This window comes from Zonotrichia leucophrys, chromosome 26, assembly GCF_028769735.1.
Source record: "Zonotrichia leucophrys gambelii isolate GWCS_2022_RI chromosome 26, RI_Zleu_2.0, whole genome shotgun sequence".
Classification (NCBI taxonomy): domain Eukaryota; kingdom Metazoa; phylum Chordata; class Aves; order Passeriformes; family Passerellidae; genus Zonotrichia; species Zonotrichia leucophrys.
The window spans coordinates 3003546-3022420 of record NC_088195.1 but is presented as its reverse complement, the minus strand read 5'-3'; the positions used below and the strand labels follow the sequence as shown (position 1 = coordinate 3022420).

Sequence of the window (18875 nt, the reverse complement as noted above, 5' to 3'; positions counted from 1 at the left end):
GAAAAACCAGAATTTCCATATGGGAGGGATGAATCCCACAAAATCCAGGCACAAAACCCCTTTAGGATGTCAGGGAATCCCACAAAAAAACTGGGAGGGGGAATTATCTGGAGCATCCCTGCAGGATGCCAGACCCCTTTTGGGGATTTTCCCATTTTCCCATTTTCCCAACCCTTTTCCTGCCGCTCTCCCGCATCCCTCAGGATCGCATCCCTCACTGGTAGCCATGGCAACGCCAATCCATGCAGGACAGGGGAGGAATCCGGAAAATTATTCATGAGGAATGAGAGAGAGCTGGGAGCAGACCCTCTGGAAGCTGGTGGGAAAAGGCTCGGTGCTCCCATCGGGAAAACGCTCCTGATTTATTATTAAAAAGGGAAAAATTCCTTTTTGTTGTTGTTATTGTTGAGCTTAATTAGGAGGAAAATCTTCCTGGAGGAATCCATGGTGATCCCAGCCCTGCTCCCACTCCTCTGGTTTTCCAGAGCCTCTGGGCTCAGAGCATCTCAACAGGACGGGAATTTGGGAAAGCAGAGCAGGCAAAGCCTGGCTTTGAATAGTCCTGGAATTATCCCATTCCTGGGTGCTGATTCCCTGCTCCCGAGGGAATTCTGCTCCATCAGCTCCCGCTCTGAATTCCCAAACTTCCTGCCTGTTCTTCCCACTGCTCCATCCCTGCCCTTGGAAGGGGCACCCCAGCTCTGGAATTACCCCCATCCCAAAAATCCCACTTCCCTCGGAATTCCTGGAGGCTGCAGGGAGCTCCAAACCTTCTCCCGTGTGCTTCCCACTGCTCCGGAATGTCCCCATCCCACAGCGGGGCAGATCCCACAATCTCCAAGGATTTGATTTATTCCTCCTCCTCATCGTCCAAGGGCAGGGAGTAACCTCCCTTTCCCTCTCCCATGTCCAGCACAGTTTTCCATCTCTTTATCCCCCAAAAAAATGTCACAAATCCAAGGATTTACAGGAAATCTCCACCCTGTCACAGGTTATTCCAGGGATGGGGAGCCACTTCCCTTTCCCTCTCCCACATCAGGCAGTTTTCCCTCAAAGCTGAGGCTGAGTTTTCCTCTCTTTATCTCAAATAAAAAATGTCACAAATCCAAGGATTTACAGGAAATCTCCACCCTGTCACAGGTTATTCCAGGGATGGGGAGCCACTTCCCTTTCCCTCTCCCACATCAGGAAGTTTTCCCCTCCAAAGCTGAGGTTGAGGTTTTCCCTCTCTTTATCTCAAATAAAAAATGTCTAAAATCCAAGGATTTACAGAAAATCTCCACCTTGTCACAGATTTTTCCAAGGGTAGGGAATTACCCCCAAAAGTGCTTCAAATCCCAGGATTTACAGGAAATCTCCGTCTCCTCACACATTATTCCAACGGCAGGGAAATGCCTCCCTTTCCCTCTCCCATTTTTTCCCCCTCCAAAGCTCAGGTTGAGCTTCTCCCTCTCTCTATCCCAAACTCAAAGATTTTCCACTTCCTGAGAAAGATGCCCTGAGATCCCAAATATCCTCATTTCCCTCTAAGATTTTCCACATCCCGAGAAGGACATCCTGAAATCTCCACATCCCAAAAAATCCCTATTTCCCCCTAAGATTTTCCACATCCTGAGAAACACACCCTGAGCTTCCCACATCCCAAAAATCCCGATTTCCCTTTAAGATTTTCTGCCTCCTGAGAAGGACAACCTGAGCTCCCCACATCCCAAAAATCCTCATTTCCCTCTAAGATTTTCCACATGCCGAGAAGGACATCCTGAACTCCCCGCATCCCAAAAAAATTCCCATTTCCTCCTAAAATTTCCCACATCTTGAGGATGCCCTGAGTCCCCCACACCCCAAAAAATCCCCCTTTTCCCTCTCCCTGATTTTTCCCAACCCCTCCATCCCGGAGGAGCGCGGAGGCTCCACAGCCCTGATCCGTAATTCCGACTTTCTCCGTCCTTCCCTTCTTTCCCTGCCTTTTCCCTCGGGAACAATGGGGCACAGGACACTGCCCACTCTGTGCCCTCCCCGTGCCCGAGTGCCAGCCTGGGCCTGTCCCCGTGTCCCCAGCGGGTGACACGCTCCCAGAGCGTTTTGTTCCCAGATGCAGCTTCCTTTTGTTCCCAGCCCTTGGGGAAAAGCAGAGCAGAGACATCCCCAGCGCTGAGAATTCCCAGCCGGGAATTTCTGACTATCCCACCGATATCCCAGCTTGGAATTGTTGGATTTTTGCCTCTGCAATGGAGCACAGAGAGAAAATTCCAGAGGGATTGGGGAGTGGATCACAGGGATCTGTATTTCCCAACCTCCTGCACCCTCATCGCTCATCCTGGGATTTTGCAGCTGGGAAAGAGCCAACCCCAGTCAGGGAAAAGAGGGAATTTTTAAAAATTTAAATTTTTAAAATAAAATTAAAAATCCAGAGGAGGCCTGGCTGCCTATCCCAGCTCCAGCAGAAATTTGGGAATAGATGGGGGAAGGAGGAAGTGGGGAGAGGAATCTTTGTTGGGATAATTGCCCTGGATTTCCCTGAAGGGTGGTGCAGGAACTTCGGGAGAGACTTCCCAAAGAATAAAAGCGGGAATTTCCCAACGGAGAGCAGCGGGAGATTGGGACTAATCAGGCGGGCCCAGCAGCGATAAACCCACCTTAAAAACAAAGCTCCGCTTTGTAGCTTTAAATGAGGATTCGCCCGATCCCTTCCACGGCTTCATTAGCATCTCATTAATATGCAATTCCCATTTTCCTGATTAAACGGCTGGGAGTAGGGAAGGCAGGGAGGAGGAGGTGTCCCGGTGCCGGCTCCGAGCCCTTTTGGGGCAAGAATTCCCATTTTCCTGCTTCCCAAAGTCCTCTCCAAGGATTCACCTTTTTCCTGGCCCGGGTGAATCCAAACTCTGATATTTGGGAATGAACACAGCAACATTCCCAGTTTTCCAGCTGCCCCATCCCAATATGGAATGAACATCATGCCAAGGGGAATTTTCTTATCTCCACCACCAAAAATTCCCTCTTTAGGGAGATTCTGAGAATTTGGAGCTTCCAGGAGCCAATCCCGAGGTTTTGGCGCTTCCCTGAATTCCATCCCGGCTCCCTCCACCTCCAGGAACACCCAAATTCTCCCTCCTCCACCACAAACCCCTTTTGGTTCCACTTTGAGCCTCATTAAACCCTCAGGAGCCTCCAGGATAATTCCAGGCTGGCTGATCCCGGATTTTCTAGGATTGGGCGATGCCCACCGGGCACGGCAGAGAGATTTCCAACGGCTGGAAAATCGGAATGGGGCCGGGAGGGAGAAGGATGGGACAGCGAGAGGAGCAAAACTCAGGATTTGAAACCATCAAACCCCATCCCTGCTGATGGATTTGTTCCTTCTCCCAGTTTTCCCTGGATTTGCTGGAATTAAAAACCACTCCAGCCTCTTGGAGAGGGAACATGAAAGAGAGACAAGATCTGAGCGGGGCCGAGCGGGTTTTAATTTCATTCCCTAAAGCAGCTCCTGGGATGTTCCGTTGGGATATCAAAGGGAAAGTGGGATTTGGAGAGGATCTGCTCCTTCCCTGGGTATTCCGGCCATTCCATGACTCCATGAGGGAGAGGAGGAGGAGGGAACAGCAGCATTCCCAAGGCCGGCCATGGTGGCACTTCCCAGACCCGCCCAGGTCCCTCTGACAGTGCTGGACTGGTCCTCTACAAAGATTTTGGGATTTCCCAGTGCCCAGAACCAGGAAATCCCACCTGGAGAAGCCTCAGCTTCCCGATTTTCCAGTTTGGAGCTGGCTCTGTGGGGCTGGAGCTGTGCTGGCCCTGGGACATCTCCTGGTGGTGTCCCCAGGATCTTCCCTGGGGAGTGGAGGTGTCCACAGGAATTTCCTCCTGACCCTGGAGAATTGGGAGGAATTCTCTTGGAATTCCTCAGGAATTCCTCCTGATCCTGGAGGGTGGAGATGTCCCCAGGATTATCCCTGATCCTGGAGACATCCCCGGGACCTTCCCCGACTCTGGAGAGTGGAAATGTTCCCCAGAAATTTCTCCTGACCCTGGAAATGTCCCAAAAATTTCTCCTGGCGGGAATAAAGGGAAGAACAAGGGGGAATAAAGGGAAGAATTAAAGGGGATAAAAGGAAGAATTTTCCTGCTGATCACTCACGGCTGAATCGCAAAAACCCTCCAGAAATCCCAATTAACACTTCAGAAATCCCAATTATCACCTCGGTGCACCCTGAACTTCCCGCTCCTGTTCCTCCAGCGTTCCCAGCTATTCCTGCATTCCTATTTCATCTTTCCCTGCTTAAAATCACATCCCACCCCCTCCCCTGGCTCCCAGGGGAACCTTTTGAGTTCTTTTCCCACAAAAACCCCCTGAAATGAGGTTTTGGGATGGGATTCCAGCTGGATGAATCCCCCACCCTGGATCAGAGGGCTCCGCTCCATCCCAGGGCACCATTCCCACTCTTCCCTCTCCTCCAGTGGAGCACAGGGCTAAAATTATCCCTGAGCAGCTCAAATCCCAAATCCTGTGGGATTTTTATGGCCTCTGGAGGTCCATCCCAAGGACAGCTCTGGCTGTGGCACAGATCGGGAGCAGAAATAGCAGGAGGGTGGCACCGAGCGCTCCGAGGTGGCACAATTTGGGATTGGCACGTCCCAAATTGGCACATCCCAAATTGGCACATCCACCTGCACCCGGGGGATCTCCTGGGAATGGCCCCTCTAAAGCCTCTCCCGGCTCAGATTGGTGGGAATAAAATCCTAAAATTCCCAAAGACCTTCCCTTAGAGGGAAAGGAACCCCAAAGCTTCCCAAACCCCCTCCATGGCTTGTCCTCGCTCAGATTTAGGGGAAAAAGGATCCCAAAATCTCCCAAAGCCCCTCCATGGGTTCTCCCAGCTCAGATTTAGTGGGAAAGGATCCCAAAATCTCCCAAAGCCCCTCCACATCCTCTCCTCACTCAGGTTTACAGGGAAGGGGATCCCAAAATCTCCCAAAGACCCTCCCTTAGTGGGAAAGGAATCCCAAAGCTTCCCAAAGCCCCTCCATGGCTTGTCCTTGCACAGATTTAGGGGAAAAAGGATCCCAAAATCTCCCAAAGCCCCTCCATGTCTTCTCCCAACTCAGGTTTTCTGGGAAAGGGATCCCAAAATCTCCCAAAGCCCCTCCATGGGTTCTCCCAGCTCAGATTTAGTGGGAAAGGATCCCAAAATCTCCCAAAGCCCCTCCACATCCTCTCCTCACTCAGGTTTACAGGGAAGGGGATCCCAAAATCTCCCAGAGACCTTCCCTTAGTGAGAAAGGGATCCCAAAGCTTCCCAAAGCCCCTCCATGGCTTGTCCTCGCTCAGATTTAGGGGAAAAAGGATCCCAAAATCTCCCAAAGCCCCTCCATGGCTTGTCCTCGCTCAGATTTAGTGGAAAAGGATCCTAAAATCTCCCAAACCCCCTTCATAGCCTCTCCTGGCTCAGGTTTACTGGGAAGGGGATCCCAAAATCTCCCAAGGGCCCTCCTTTACAGAAAAGGGGATCCCAAGATCTCCCAAATCCCCTCCTTTTAGTGAAAAGGGGATCCCAAAGCCTCCCAAATTCCCTCCTTTTAGTGAAAAGGGGATCCCAAAGCCTCCCAAATCCCTCCTTTAGTGAAAAGGGGATCCCAAATCTCCCAAATCCCCTCCTTTAGTGAAAAGGGGATCCCAAAATCTCCCAAATCCCCTCCTTTAGTGAAAAGGGGATCCCAAAATCTCCCAGATTCCCTCCTTAGTGAAAAGGGATCCCAAAATCTCCCAAATCCCCTCCTTTAGTGAAAAGGGGATCCCAAAATCTCCCAAATTCCCTCCTTTTAGTGAAAAGGGGATCCCAAAATCTCCCAAATTCCCTCCTTTTAGTGAAAAGGGGATCCCAAAATCTCCCAAATTCCCTCCTTTTAGTGAAAAGGGGATCCCAAAATCTCCCAAATTCCCTCCTTTTAGTGAAAAGGGGATCCCAAAATCTCCCAAGGCCCCTCCTTTACAGAAAAGGGGATCCCAAAATCTCCCAAATCCCCTCCTTTGGTGAAAAGGGGATCCCAAAATCTCCCAAATCCCCTCCACAGCCTCTCCCAGCTCAGTTTTCCAGGGAAAAGGATCCCAAAGCCTCCCAAACCCCGCACTGCCCATCCCATTCTGGACATAATTGAGCCATCTGTCCTCCCACGTCCCAGCAGCTGTTTGGGATCAATCCCAGCCATTCCCACCCCCTTTTCGCCGGACAATAGGGCAGGAACTGCTTTTCTCTTGGGAAAAAGGGTTTTGTTTTTCTTCCTGGGGGGTTTCATCCCTGGATACTCCTGGATATCCCTGTTTTTCCCGTTACTCTGGGGTTTGGAAGAGGAATTGTGAGAACTATTCACAGATAGGAATTCCCAAGAAGTGTCTATTCTCAAATCTGAGATTTGGGTCAAAAATCCTGCCAGGAACACTTAGAAAACCCCAAATTCCCTCCAGCTCAGCTGTGTCAGTCCCAGGAATCATTCCCACCCCCATCCCAATCCCAGGCCTGTCCAAAACGCTGGAAAAGGGAGACAAAGAAGCCAGAATTCCATGGAATCAAACATGGGGGAGCAGCCTGCTGTCCTGGGCCGGGGCCAGCTCAGCCTCGCAGCTGTCACCGGGGCCAGCACGATTCAGAAGAGGTCAACCAAAAATCCCCAGGCTGGTCCCAGCTGCTGGGATGGGCAGGAATAAAATCCCTGGGGAGCGCTGGCAGCTGGATCCCGGAGCTGTCAGCAGGAAATGGCAGCCTGGGATGTGCAGAATCGGGTTTTGAAGGACATTCGGGAAAAATCCGCCCTCTAAAATGTGCACTTCTGGTGTTGGATGTAAAAAAAAAAATACGTGGATGAATTAGGCCAAATTTCAGCTTTTCTGGGATTTATGGGGGTTTGGATAGGAAGTTTGGGTTTGAGGTACTTTCTGTTAGAATTGAAATTTTCCAGATACAGGGGAAGAAGGAAATGGGATTACCAGTTTGTTGAGGGGATCTGAGGTGGAATCACAGAATCACGGAATGTTTGGGCTGGGAGGGAGGTTAAGGTCCCCCAGTGCCACCACAGGGACACCTTCCACTATCCCAGGTGGCTCCAGCCTGGCCTGGGACACTTCCAGGGATCGGCCACCCATGGATTCTCTGGGAATTCCATCCCAGGGCCTTCCCACCCTCACAGGGAAGAATTCTTCCCAATATCCCACCCAATTTTCCCCTTTTTCAGCCTGAACCCATCCCCTTGTCTTGTCATCCCAATTCCTGCTGCAGATTCCCTTTTCCTTCCTTGTAACTCCTTTAGATCCCAAGGTTTCACACAAATCAAATCCCAAAGTCTCCACATGATTGAAATTCTGATATCTCCACTTCCAGGGATGGGGCACGCATGGATTCTCTGGGAATTCCATCCCAGGGCCTCCCCACCATCACAGGGAAAAATTCTTTCCCAAATTCCCACCCAAATCTCCCTGAACCCACCCTCTTGTCCCACCACCCCAATTCCTGTGGCAGATTCCCTTTTCATTCCTTGTAACCCCTTCACATCCTGAATTTTCCACAGCAATCAAATCCTGAGGTCTCTACACCAATGAAATCCGCACAAATTAAATTCTGAGGTTTCCACACAAATTAAACGCTGGGTTTCCACACCAATCAAATCCTGAGGTCTCCACACAAGTCCAAGCCCAATATCCCCACACAAAATAAATCCCGATATCCTCACACAAAACAAATCCCGGTTTCCCCACACAAACCAAATCCCCATATCCCCACACAAACCAAATCCCAATATCCCCACACAAACCAAATCCCAGTTTCCCCACACAAACCAAATCCCGATATCCCCACACAAACCAAACCCCAGTTTCCCCACACAAACCAAATCCCGTTATCCCCACACAAACCAAATCCCAATATCCCCACACAAACCAAACCCCGATATCCCCACACAAACCAAATCCCAATTTCCCCACACAAACCAAATCCCAATATCCCCACACAAACCAAACCCCAGTTTCCCACACAAACCAAACCCCAATATCCCCACACAAACCAAATCCCAATATCCCCACACAAACCAAACCCCAGTTTCCCACACAAACCAAATCCCGATATCCCCACACAAACCAAACCCCAGTTTCCCACACAAATCAAATCCCAGTTTCCCACAAAAACCAAATTCCATTTTCCCCACACAAATCAAACCCCGTTATCCCCACACAAACCAAACCCCAATATCCCCACACAAACCAAATTCCAGTTTCCCCACACAAACCAAACCCTGATATCCCCACATAAACCAAATCCCAGTTTCCCACACAAACAAACCCCAGTTTCCCACACAAACCAAGTCCCAATATCCCCACACAAACCAAATCCCGATATTCCCACACAAACCAAATCCCGTTATCCTCACACAAACCAAATCCCGATATCCCCACACAAACCAAATTCCAGCTTCCCCACAGAAACAAATCCCGTTATCCCCACACAAACCAAATCCCGATATCCCACACAAACCAAATCCTGATATCCCCACACAAACCAAACCTCATATCCTCACACAAACCAAATCACAGTTTCCCCACACAAACCAAACCCTGATATCCCACGCAAACCAAATCCTGATATCCCCACACAAACCAAACCCGATATTCCCACACAAATCAAACCCCAATATCCCCACACAAACCAAATCCCGATATTCCCACACAAACCAAATCCCAGTTTCCCCACACAAACCAAATCCCAATATCCCCACACAAACCAAATCCCAGTTTCCCCACGCAAACCAAACAAATCCCAATATCCCCACACAAACCAAATCCCAGTTTCCCCACACAAACCAAACCCCGATATCCCCACACAAACCAAACCCCAGTTTCCCCACACAAACCAAATCCCAGTTTCCCACACAAACCAAATCCCGATATCCCCACACAAACCAAATCCCAGTTTCCCACACAAACCAAACCCTCATATCCCCACACAAACCAAATCCCAATATCCCCACACAAACCAAATCCCGATATCCCCACACAAACCAAATCCCGATATCCCCACACAAACCAAATCCCGTTATCCCCACACAAACCAAATCCCGATATCCCCACACAAACCAAATCCCGATATCCCCACACAAACCAAATCCCGATATCCCCACACAAACCAAATCCCGATATCCCCACACAAACCAAATCCCGATATCCCCACACAAACCAAATCCCAGTTTCCCCACACAAACCAAATCCCAGTTTCCCCACACAAACCAAATCCCGATATCCCCACACAAACCAAATCCCGATATCCCCACACAAACCAAATCCCGATATCCCCACACAAACCAAACCCTCATATCCTCACACAAACTAAATCCCAGTTTCCCCACACAAACCAAGTCCTGATATCCCCACACAAACCAAATCCCGATATCCCCACACAAACCAAACCCCAGTTCCCCACACAAACCAAATCCCAATATCCCCACACAAACCAAACCCCAGTTTCCCACACGACATTCCCTTCTCCAGGCTGACCATTCCCACCAGGCTCAGCCTGTCGGAAGTGCCACCAGAGGAGCTCCCTGGGTGTCCTGGCACGTGCGGGTGGCACAAAGCCCCGTCCTGTCCCTCCCCTCCTCCCGCTCCCAGCTGGGATTGCCTCAGCCCCATCCCAAAGGAGACCCCAACAAGGAGCCTTTGTGGCCGGCTCTGCTGGGAATGTCAAAGCCAGATTTCAGGAATGTGACACCACCGAGGTGACAGCAGGGACGGGAGCTTCTCCTGCGCCCCGCACTCCATCGGCCCCGGCTGGAATCACAGAGGGGCCTTTATCCCACACGGAGCCATCCCGGCCCCACAAATGGGGCAGTGTCTGCAAATCCAGAGTGGCTGGTGGTGTCACCATCCTGGATGGCTGAGAAGGCTTCGGCAAGAGGGGGAAAAAAAGGAAAAGATGGAACACAAGTCATCCAAAAATGAGGGAAATTAGGTTGGAAAGGAATTCCCTCCAGGGCAGGAAGGAATCCAGGACTCCCTGACAAGATTTGAGAAAGATTGTAAAGGAATCCAAGCTCTGGATGGATCCTGGTGGGTTTAAAATCCAAGGGGATAATTTGGGAAGGGCAAACAAAACCCGAGGGAAGAGTCTGTGGGATTGGGAAGAGCCTGAGGGGCTGGGAAGAGCCTGAGGGGCTGGCTGATCTTCACCTGGGGAAAAAGGGAAGGCTGGGATTCTTTCCCTGCTCACAGGTTGGGGGAATATCCTATAAAAACTGCAGGGAATATCAAATTAAAACTATCAGTAATATAGAAAAAAAAAGCTGCTGGGAATATCTAAAAAACTCTGAATATCCAACAAAGCCTGCTCTGAATTTCCACCAAAAACTATTGGGAATATCCAATAAAAACACTGTGAATATCCAACAAAACTTGCTCTGAATATTCAGCAAAAACTGCAGGGAATGTCCAATAAAAACTGCTGAGAATATCCCAAAAAAGTGCTCTAAATATTCACCAAAACCTGCTCTGGATATCCACCAAAAACTGCTGGGAATATCCAATAAAAACTGCTGAGAATATCCCAAAAAAGTGCTCTAAATATTCACCAAAACCTGCTCTGGATATCCACCAAAAACTGCTGGGAATATCCAATAAAAACTGCTGGGAATATCCAATAAAAAGAAATATCCCATAAATCTGCTCCTACAAGGATGGGCAGCTGAGCTTTGTCCAGGAGGAGAAAAATCCCCAAAGCCACACAAAGAGGGAGAGGATCTTGTTCCCTGCTCCCAAAAATCCCAGGGGCAGCCGGATCCCCAGACAATTCCAGCTGGAATTACCTCAGGAGGTCACCACCATCAGGAGCGGGATCAGCCCTAAACTCAGCCCAGATTTACCCAGGTGGGGTTTAAAATCCATCCTAAATTGTGGAGACCACCCAGCACCCAAACTCCAGCTTAAAAACCACACCGGGGGTGGAAAACTGGGAATTTCCACATTCCCTGCATTCTGTTGTTCCAGTGTATCCCAGTTTTCCCTTTTCATCCTGGATTCCAGTGGGAGCAGGGAGATTGGAATTTGGGGAATGACGTGCCGTTCCCAAATCCCCAGGAGGGGCTTCAGCACCCTGGAGAGCGGACGGATCCAGCAGGATTTTCCTACCCACGGACATTCCCGGCCTCGGCATTCCCAGGTTTTCCAGAGAATTTGTGGCTGCCCCATCCTTGGAAATTGTCCAAGGCCAGCCTGGAGCAACCTGGGATAGGGGAATTTGTCCCTGCTCGTGGAATGGGATGAGCTTTAATTTTCCAACCCAAATTATTCCATGATTCTGCAGCTCTCTGAACTCGGGATAAGCAGGGAAAGGGAACAATTCAGAGGGGAAAAAAGGGAAATTTTGGTGCATTTTCCACAGATCCAAGCAGAACCTTCCCGCCCTCCCAGCTCCCACTCGGAGCTGCCAGCCCGGCCTATCCATGCCAGGAAATTTCAGGAGGAATTTGGGATTCAGGCTGACAGAGCCGCAGGATCAGATTCCGACTGTCCCTGGGAAAAGGAGCAAAATTCCGCTGCCAAGGAGGCAGAAAGAGACGGAAAACCTGCCAGGAATTGCGGTGAACCTCCGGCTTCACCTTGCTCCAACCCCGGGGGTTGTGCTCCTACTTCCCCACTCCCTGTGAGGCTCCAAGTTTGCTTCCAGAGGTGGGAAAGGAGCATCCCAGAATCCAGGACAGGGATTCATCCGCTCTTCCCAAGCCTGGATTGCTCGAAGCTCCAACTGCACTCCCAGCAAACTGGGAACACGCCAACCTCTTGTTCAAGGCTCACAGGCAGAGGAATGAAAAAAACCCCCCAATTCTCATTTTAAGGGAAAATCTCCCTTATTCCCTCTCTGCTGTGCCCTTTGGATGCTCCCTCCCAGTTGCATTTCTGAGGAAAACAGAGCTGGGTCTCAAAATTCCAAGATGAGATCCAAAGATGAGAGCAAAATTCCGCTGCCAAGGAGGCAGAAAGAGACGGAAAACCTGCCAGGAATTGCGGTGAACCTCCGGCTTCACCTTGCTCCAACCCCGGGGGTTGTTCTCCTACTTCCCCACTCCTCGTGATCTCCAGGTTTGCTTCCAGAGGTGGGAAAGGAGCATCCCAGAATCCAGGACAGGGATTCATCCGCTCTTCCCAAGCCTGGATTGCTCAAAGCTCCAACTGCACTCCCAGCAAACTGGGAACGCGCCAACCTCTTGTTCAAGGCTCGCAGGCAGAGGAATGCAAGAAAAAAAAACCTCCAAATTCTCATTTTACGGTAAAATTTCCACTATTCCCCCTCTGCTGTGCCCTTTGGATGCTCCCTCCCAGTTGCATCCCTGAGGAAAACAGAGCTGGGTCTCAAAATTCCAGGATGGGACATCAGGAGACGTTGTCAGGAATTTCTGTCCACCCCAGCTCTTCCCTGTTTTTTTCCCCATTGATAATCCTTGTCCTCCGATCTCATTAAGTGGGAATGGTGATCCCGATAAGCCGAGGGATAAATCCTCCTCTTTTTTAATCCGTAATAACCCAGCCCTGTTTCTTTCAACTCGGGATTAAAGGGAAAAAAAAAAAAAAAAAGGGAAAGGGAGGGGGACGGGGATTATGGAACATTTAAACTTCCAGCAAGTTCATTCCGAGCTGGAATCCCTGGAATTATGCAATAATTATCCTGGACAGCCCGGAAAGGAATGAAGGGGTTTCGGGAAGAGGGGGGAAAATGGAAAAGACGGAGCAGAAGTCATCCAACAACATGGAAAATGAGGAAAATGAGGTTGGAAAGGAATTCCCTCCGGGGCAGGAAGGAATCCAGACCTCCCTGACAAGATCTGACAAATTTGTAAGGGAATCCAAGCCCTGGATGGATCCTGGCAGGGTTTAGGAATATTTTGGGAAGGGGAAACAAAACCTGAGGAATAAAGGGAAGTGCCAGAGGTTTTTTTCCTTGTTTTTTTAGGAGTCTCCTCACAGGTTTTGCTGTTTAAATTAAAATAAAATCTGATATTTCTTATCTGAAAATCCGATTTTTTTTTCACTGGGTTTGAATCCCCCCAGTTCAGCTGCACCTAAAAAGTGTGGAAAACAGGGAATTCCCCAGCTCCCAGAAAACAAAGAAATGAAGGAATTCTGCCTGAATTCCCAGGTTTTTCTCCCTGGGAATGAAGATCTGCTGGGATTTGGAAGGTTGGTGCTTCCCAGACGAGTAAATTACAACCCCACAGAAAATCCACCCCCACGGTGGAAAACAAATCCAGAAATTCCTGCCGAGCGCTCCCAGATAAAATCAGAGCCTGAGGAACGTCCTGGGGATGGGGCTGCTCCATTTTCCCAGATTCCTCAAACAAATCCCAAACTTTTCCCTTGGAGATTCCTCCTCCCTTGAGCAAGGGCGGGATGGAGCCAAAAATTTCCAAAGCTCCAGATGGAACCAAAAAATTCCAAAGTTTCCAGTTCCAAGTTCCACCTGCCCAGGTGAGCTCCACTGGTCTTTATCCAGGGAATATTTCCTTGGAGCATCCCATAACTTCTTCATTCCTATTAATTTCTGGATTTCTGGATAAAACTCATTTTTATCCAGGGAATATTTCTTCGGAAAGCCCCAGATCTTCTCCATTCCTGCTATATTCTGAATTTCTGGATAAAACTCTTTTTTATCCAGGGAATTTTCCTTTGGAGAGCCCCAGAACTTCCCCATTTTTCTCAGCAGGATGACAGGACCAGAGGGAGGATCCGATCCAGGACCATGATCCTTATGGATAATTCCTTTTCCCAAGGTGACCCGAGCTGGGATGGAGCCCTGGGATTCACAATGGCTCCAATGAGAAGCCAAACTTCCTTAAATCCATTTATTCCCCCTTTTCCCACCAAAGGAAACACCAAAAAAAAAATCCATTTTCCTGCTGCCTATGTCCATCCCTTTCCTCACATTCTTGGGAATCTCCAAGAGTTTCCTGGGGTGGGATTCCCATTCCCAAATTCCCATTTTCATTCCCAGATTTCCATTCCCAAATTCCCATTTTCATTCCCAGATTCCCATTCCCAAATTCCCATTTTCATTCCCAGATTCCCATTCCCCGATTCCCATTTTCATTCCCAGATTTCCATTCCCAAATTCCCATTTTCACTCCCAGATTCCCATTCCCCGATTCCCATTTTCATTCCCAGATTCCCATTCCCCTTCTGCTCCCAACTCACTTTGTGCTTCACCCCTGATCCCAATCCCTTCCCAGCTCACACCTGAGATTTGAGGGTACAACCCCTCTACACCCAGGAGTATCTCATGAGTATCCTACTCAGAGTATCCCAACCACTTGCCAGGAGCAAAAACATGGAAAAAAAATCCTCATTTTTCCCATTATTATTCACTATTTTCCTCCCATTTTTGGGACCCTTTGTGGTGGAGTTTTTCCAGCGGATTTTGGGGGGTTTTATCCCCCCCAAAAAAAACACCCAGAGAGAATGAGAGGGAAAAAAAAATCCTCATTAATTAATTTGGAAAACTTGGGATATTCCGCATTTAATCATCAGCTGGGAGAAGGGATGATTGGATTGGGCTGGGTTTAAACCAAATCCCTTGGGATGAGGATGAGGATGAGGATGGAGCTTTGTTAAGGCCAGAATTAACACAAAACCAGGCCCAGGTCCCAACTCCTGTAAACAAAGTCACTTTTCCAACCAAACAACTCCTGCCTGCCAGCCCAGCGCCTTTCCATGCATTATTTATGTTGGATTCACGTTACAACCCCACAGAAAAAAATGGGAAAAGCAGCAAAGGCCCAGCCCTGAACCAGGAAACAGCAAAATTAAAACCAGAAATCGAGCAAAAAAAACCCAAAAAAGCCGAATTTGAGTTTTCTTTCAGGAGAGAAAGCAAAGTTTTCTTGGAACAAAGCACCCCCTCGGTGTCTGCCAAAGAAGGGGGAGGTTTTCCAGGAAAGAAAGGAGTCAGCATCCCTGGAAAAGTCACAGGATTCCTGCTTTTGTCCTCGGCAGCTGCCAGGAGCACCCCGGAAACACCACAGCGCCACAGGATCCATCTTAAAGCAGCCGGGCCTCTGCTGGGCATGTCAGAATTCCAGCTTTTCCCGCAATTCCCGCATCCCCGGCACTGCCCCTCCGCCGGGACCCGGCCGGGAGCGGCCCGCGGTGACTTTGGGGAGTGCTCCTGAGCCATGCCGGGGAGCTGACCTTGAGGAAGGAGCCCACGGGCAGAATTCCAAAGGGAAAAGCAAAACCCACCCGTGCCAGACGCACCGGTTTTAGCAGGGATGGGATTTTTTTTGGCAAAACCTCCGTTTTCCCACCCAAACCTCCTCTGGGTGCGAATGTGCGTTTTCCCGGCTCCCTGCCCTCCACGGAGCACCTGAGGCCATGGAAAAGGGAGGACCCCTCTCCATCCCTGCTCCATCCCCGCTCCATCCCAACCATCCCTCTCCCCCAGGCCCCAGCGCTCCCTCCTCGCCCTCCTCACCCCATTCCCGAGCTTCTCGCGGCCCTGGAGAGCCGGGATCCCAATGATTCAGCACTTTCCCCGCTCTTCCCGATGGAGATCGATCCCCGGCAGCGGCTGCGGGAGGATGCGGATCCCGCGGCCGCCACTCACCGCTCGCCGCCGGGGCCCATCCCCAAGCCCAGGTGCGTTTTCCCGATGGATTTTTCCGGCCCGGGATGTTCCTCCGGAGGGAAGGCGGCAGGGAAGGAGCGAGGCGAGTCCCCCGCAGAGCAATCCGCCCTCCCCTCCTGCTCTCGGCGCCCCAAAGTTGCGCTGTCACCCCAAGGTCCCCACCCGGGCTGCGCTCCCCGTGCCCCCGCACTGCCACCGCGGGGTTTTGTCACACGCAGGGACACGGAGCCGTGACGTAAGAGCCAAAATCCCATCACATGCCCCAGCTCCCCCCTCCCGGGGTCCTGACAGCCAAAACCGGCAGGTTCTGGGGGTCACCGAGCGGGTTTAGGAGCCCAAATCGGCGCTGAGGATGCGCGGATCGCCCTCCGTGCGCATCCCCCGAGCATCCCCCGAGAGATTCCCGCATCCCGGTTTGTCCTTACCCGGAGGAGCTGAGGTGGCCGCAGCCGGGGCTCGGTGCGGGCTCGGTGCGCCGCACTGCGCGCTCCCGGGCGCGGCCGCGCCGCACTGCGCGCTCCCGAGCGGGCGGAGAGCGAGCGCGGCCCGGCAGCGGCAGCAGCAGCAGGAGGAGGAGGAGGATGAGGCAGGGAAAGGAGGGAGGAAGGCACGGGCAGGAGGGGAGGGGGCAGAGCAGGGGGAGGAGCTCATTAGCGGCGCCCTTAATGAGCAGCCGCAGGCGCTCAGCGCGGGGCTGAGCCCTGCCAAGGCTGGAGGCGCAATCCGGGGACAGAAATGCGAATTTTGGGCAAGGAAAGGAGGAGTTTGGGTCACCCCAAGGAGCTGACCCCTCCCAAAACCCCGCACTCAATCCGGGGACAGAAATGCGAATTTTGCAAGAAAGGAGATTTGGTCACCTCGAGAGCTGACACTCCAAATCCGCTCAATCAGGGCAAAATGCGAATTTTGGGCAAGGAAAGGACGAGTTTGGGTCACCTCGAAGGAGCTGACACCTCCCAAAACCCCGCACTCAATCCGGGGACAGAAATGCGAATTTTGGGCAAGGAAAGGAGGAGTTTGGGTCACCTCGAAGGGCTGACACCTCCCAAAGCCCCGCACTCAACCGGGCAAAGCGAATTTGGCAAGAAGGATTGTCACTCGAGGGCTGAACTCCCAACCGCACTCAATCGGACAATGGAATTTTGGGCAAGGAAAGGAGGAGTTTGGGTCACCCCGAGGGTGCGGAGGGTCCCTAAGGGCGAGGAGCGTCCCCCGGTGCTGCTGGAGAGGAGCGCGAGTGGCACCGCTCGGCTGGGGGCGACATCGGCTGCTGGCACCGGGGACACTGCTGGCACCGGTGACACTTGGTGGCACTGCTGGCACTGCTGGCACCGGTGTAATGCCGGTACTGGTGGCACTGGTGGCACTGCTGGCACTGGGGCACCGGTGGCACTGCTGGTACCGGTGTAATGCCGGTACTGGTGGCACCGGTGACACTGCTGGCACTGGGGCACCGGTGGCACTGGTGGCACTGCTGGCACCGGTGTAATGCCGGTACTGGTGGCACTGGTGGCACTGCTGGCACCGGTGACACTTGGTGCACGTGCACTGCTGGCACCGGTGTAATGCCGGTACTGGTGGCACCGGTGGCATTGCTGGCACCGGTGACACTTGGTGGCACTGCTGGCACCGGTGTAATGCCGGTACTGGTGGCACTGGTGACACTGCTGGCACCGGTGACACTTGGTGGCACTGCTGGCACTGCTGGCACCGGTGTAATGCCGGTACTGGTGGCACTGGTGACACTGCTGGCACCGGCGACACTTGGTGGCACTGCTGGCACTGCTGGCACCGGTGTAATGCCGGTACTGTGGCACTGGTGACATGGGCATTGCTGGCACTGGGCACCGGTGGCATGCTGCAGTGAGCACTGCTGGTCACCGGTGACATGTGGCCGGGACTTGGTGGCACTGTGGCACTGCTGGCACTGGGGCACCGGTGGCATCGGTGGCATGCTGGCACTGTGCTGCTGGCACTGGTGGCATGCTGACTGGGCACCGGTGGCACACTGGTGTGGCACTGCTGGCACTGCTGGCACCGGTGGGATGCGCACTGGGTACGGTGGCACCGGTGGCATTGCTGGCACTGGGGCACCGGTGGCACCGGTGGCACTGCTGGTACCGGTGGCATTTCTGGCACTGCTGGCACTGGTGCGCGGGTGGCACCGGTGGCACTGTCCCCTCGTGTGACCCCGCAGAGGTGACCGAGCCCGGACGTCCCCGCAGCCTCTCGGCCATCAGAGCTCTCGGTTTAATTAAAGCTCCCAGCGAGATTTGTGGCCTCGCCTTCCCGGGGTTTTTTATTAAATTCCCGATTTTCTGCTGAGGCTGCAGAGCTGGGATTGATGGAGGTGAAATGTCTGGGAGCGCCAGAGGGAGCCTGGGTTTCGTCTCGCTGCTGGATTGAATATAAAATATGAAATATTTGATTATAGAGATGGATTAATGGATGAATTAAATATATCGAACATGCCAGTGGAAATCGTGGAATCAGGAATCAGGGAACAGGTTGGGTGGGAAGGGTCCTTAAATGGATCCAATTCCACGGAATTGCATTCCATGATCCCAGGTTTTTCCAACCTGCCCTGGGACACTCCCAGGGTCAGAATTCTCTGGGAATTCCATCCCCACCCTCCCAGGGAAGGATTTATTCCCAATATCCAACTGAACTTTCCCCTCGTTCAGTCTGAGCCCATTCCCCCTTTCCCTGTCACTCCATCCCTTGTCCAAAATCCTTTTCCATCTTTCCTGTCATTCCCTCAGCTCCTGGAAAGCCACAGCTGGATCATCCCAAAACTTCCCTTATCCAGATGGAACAATCCCAATTTCCCAGCCTGGAATTCCAGCTGAGGGAATCTCACCTGAGGGGGCAGAGGGGCTGAATCCGCCCCCTCTCCTGCTCCATTTTTATCCCAAAAATCCATTTCCAGTGTCACCATCCCATGGAAATGAGGGAGGAATTCCCGTGGCAGGAATTCCATGGGGATCCCCGCGTTTGTTGGATCGCCAGAGGGGGAAAAACTTCCTGGGGGGATGTGGGGACACAGCTGGAAACCCCAGGTTTGGAAATCCCAATTTCCCTATGGAATAACAGATCCAGGGAGCAGCTGCTGGGAAAGGAGGGAGAGAAATTAATCAGGAATATTCGGGGATGGAGCAGAGTTCCAGACACCAGTCCCCAGCTGCTGGGAGCTGGGAAAATGAGGAAAAAAACATAGGGAAAATGGGG

General features: G+C 51.7%; 1 protein-coding gene across 23 annotated transcripts in view; it reads right to left on the bottom strand.

Annotated features, from left to right (window-relative positions):
• The window catches only part of NFASC (neurofascin), a 108313-nt gene extending 92042 nt beyond the window's left edge, over window positions 1–16271 (bottom strand). For 21 of the 23 annotated variants that reach the window (XR_010442819.1, XR_010442822.1, XR_010442823.1 and 18 more), the window contains exon 1: window positions 16073–16271. The gene's annotated coding sequence lies outside the window, so the exon portion shown is untranslated. Of the gene's footprint in view, window positions 1–15626; window positions 15861–16072 lie in introns of those variants that run through there. The other 2 variants (XR_010442835.1, XR_010442821.1) reach the window with 2 other exon arrangements.
• Window positions 16272–18875: the final 2604 nt, after the last annotated feature.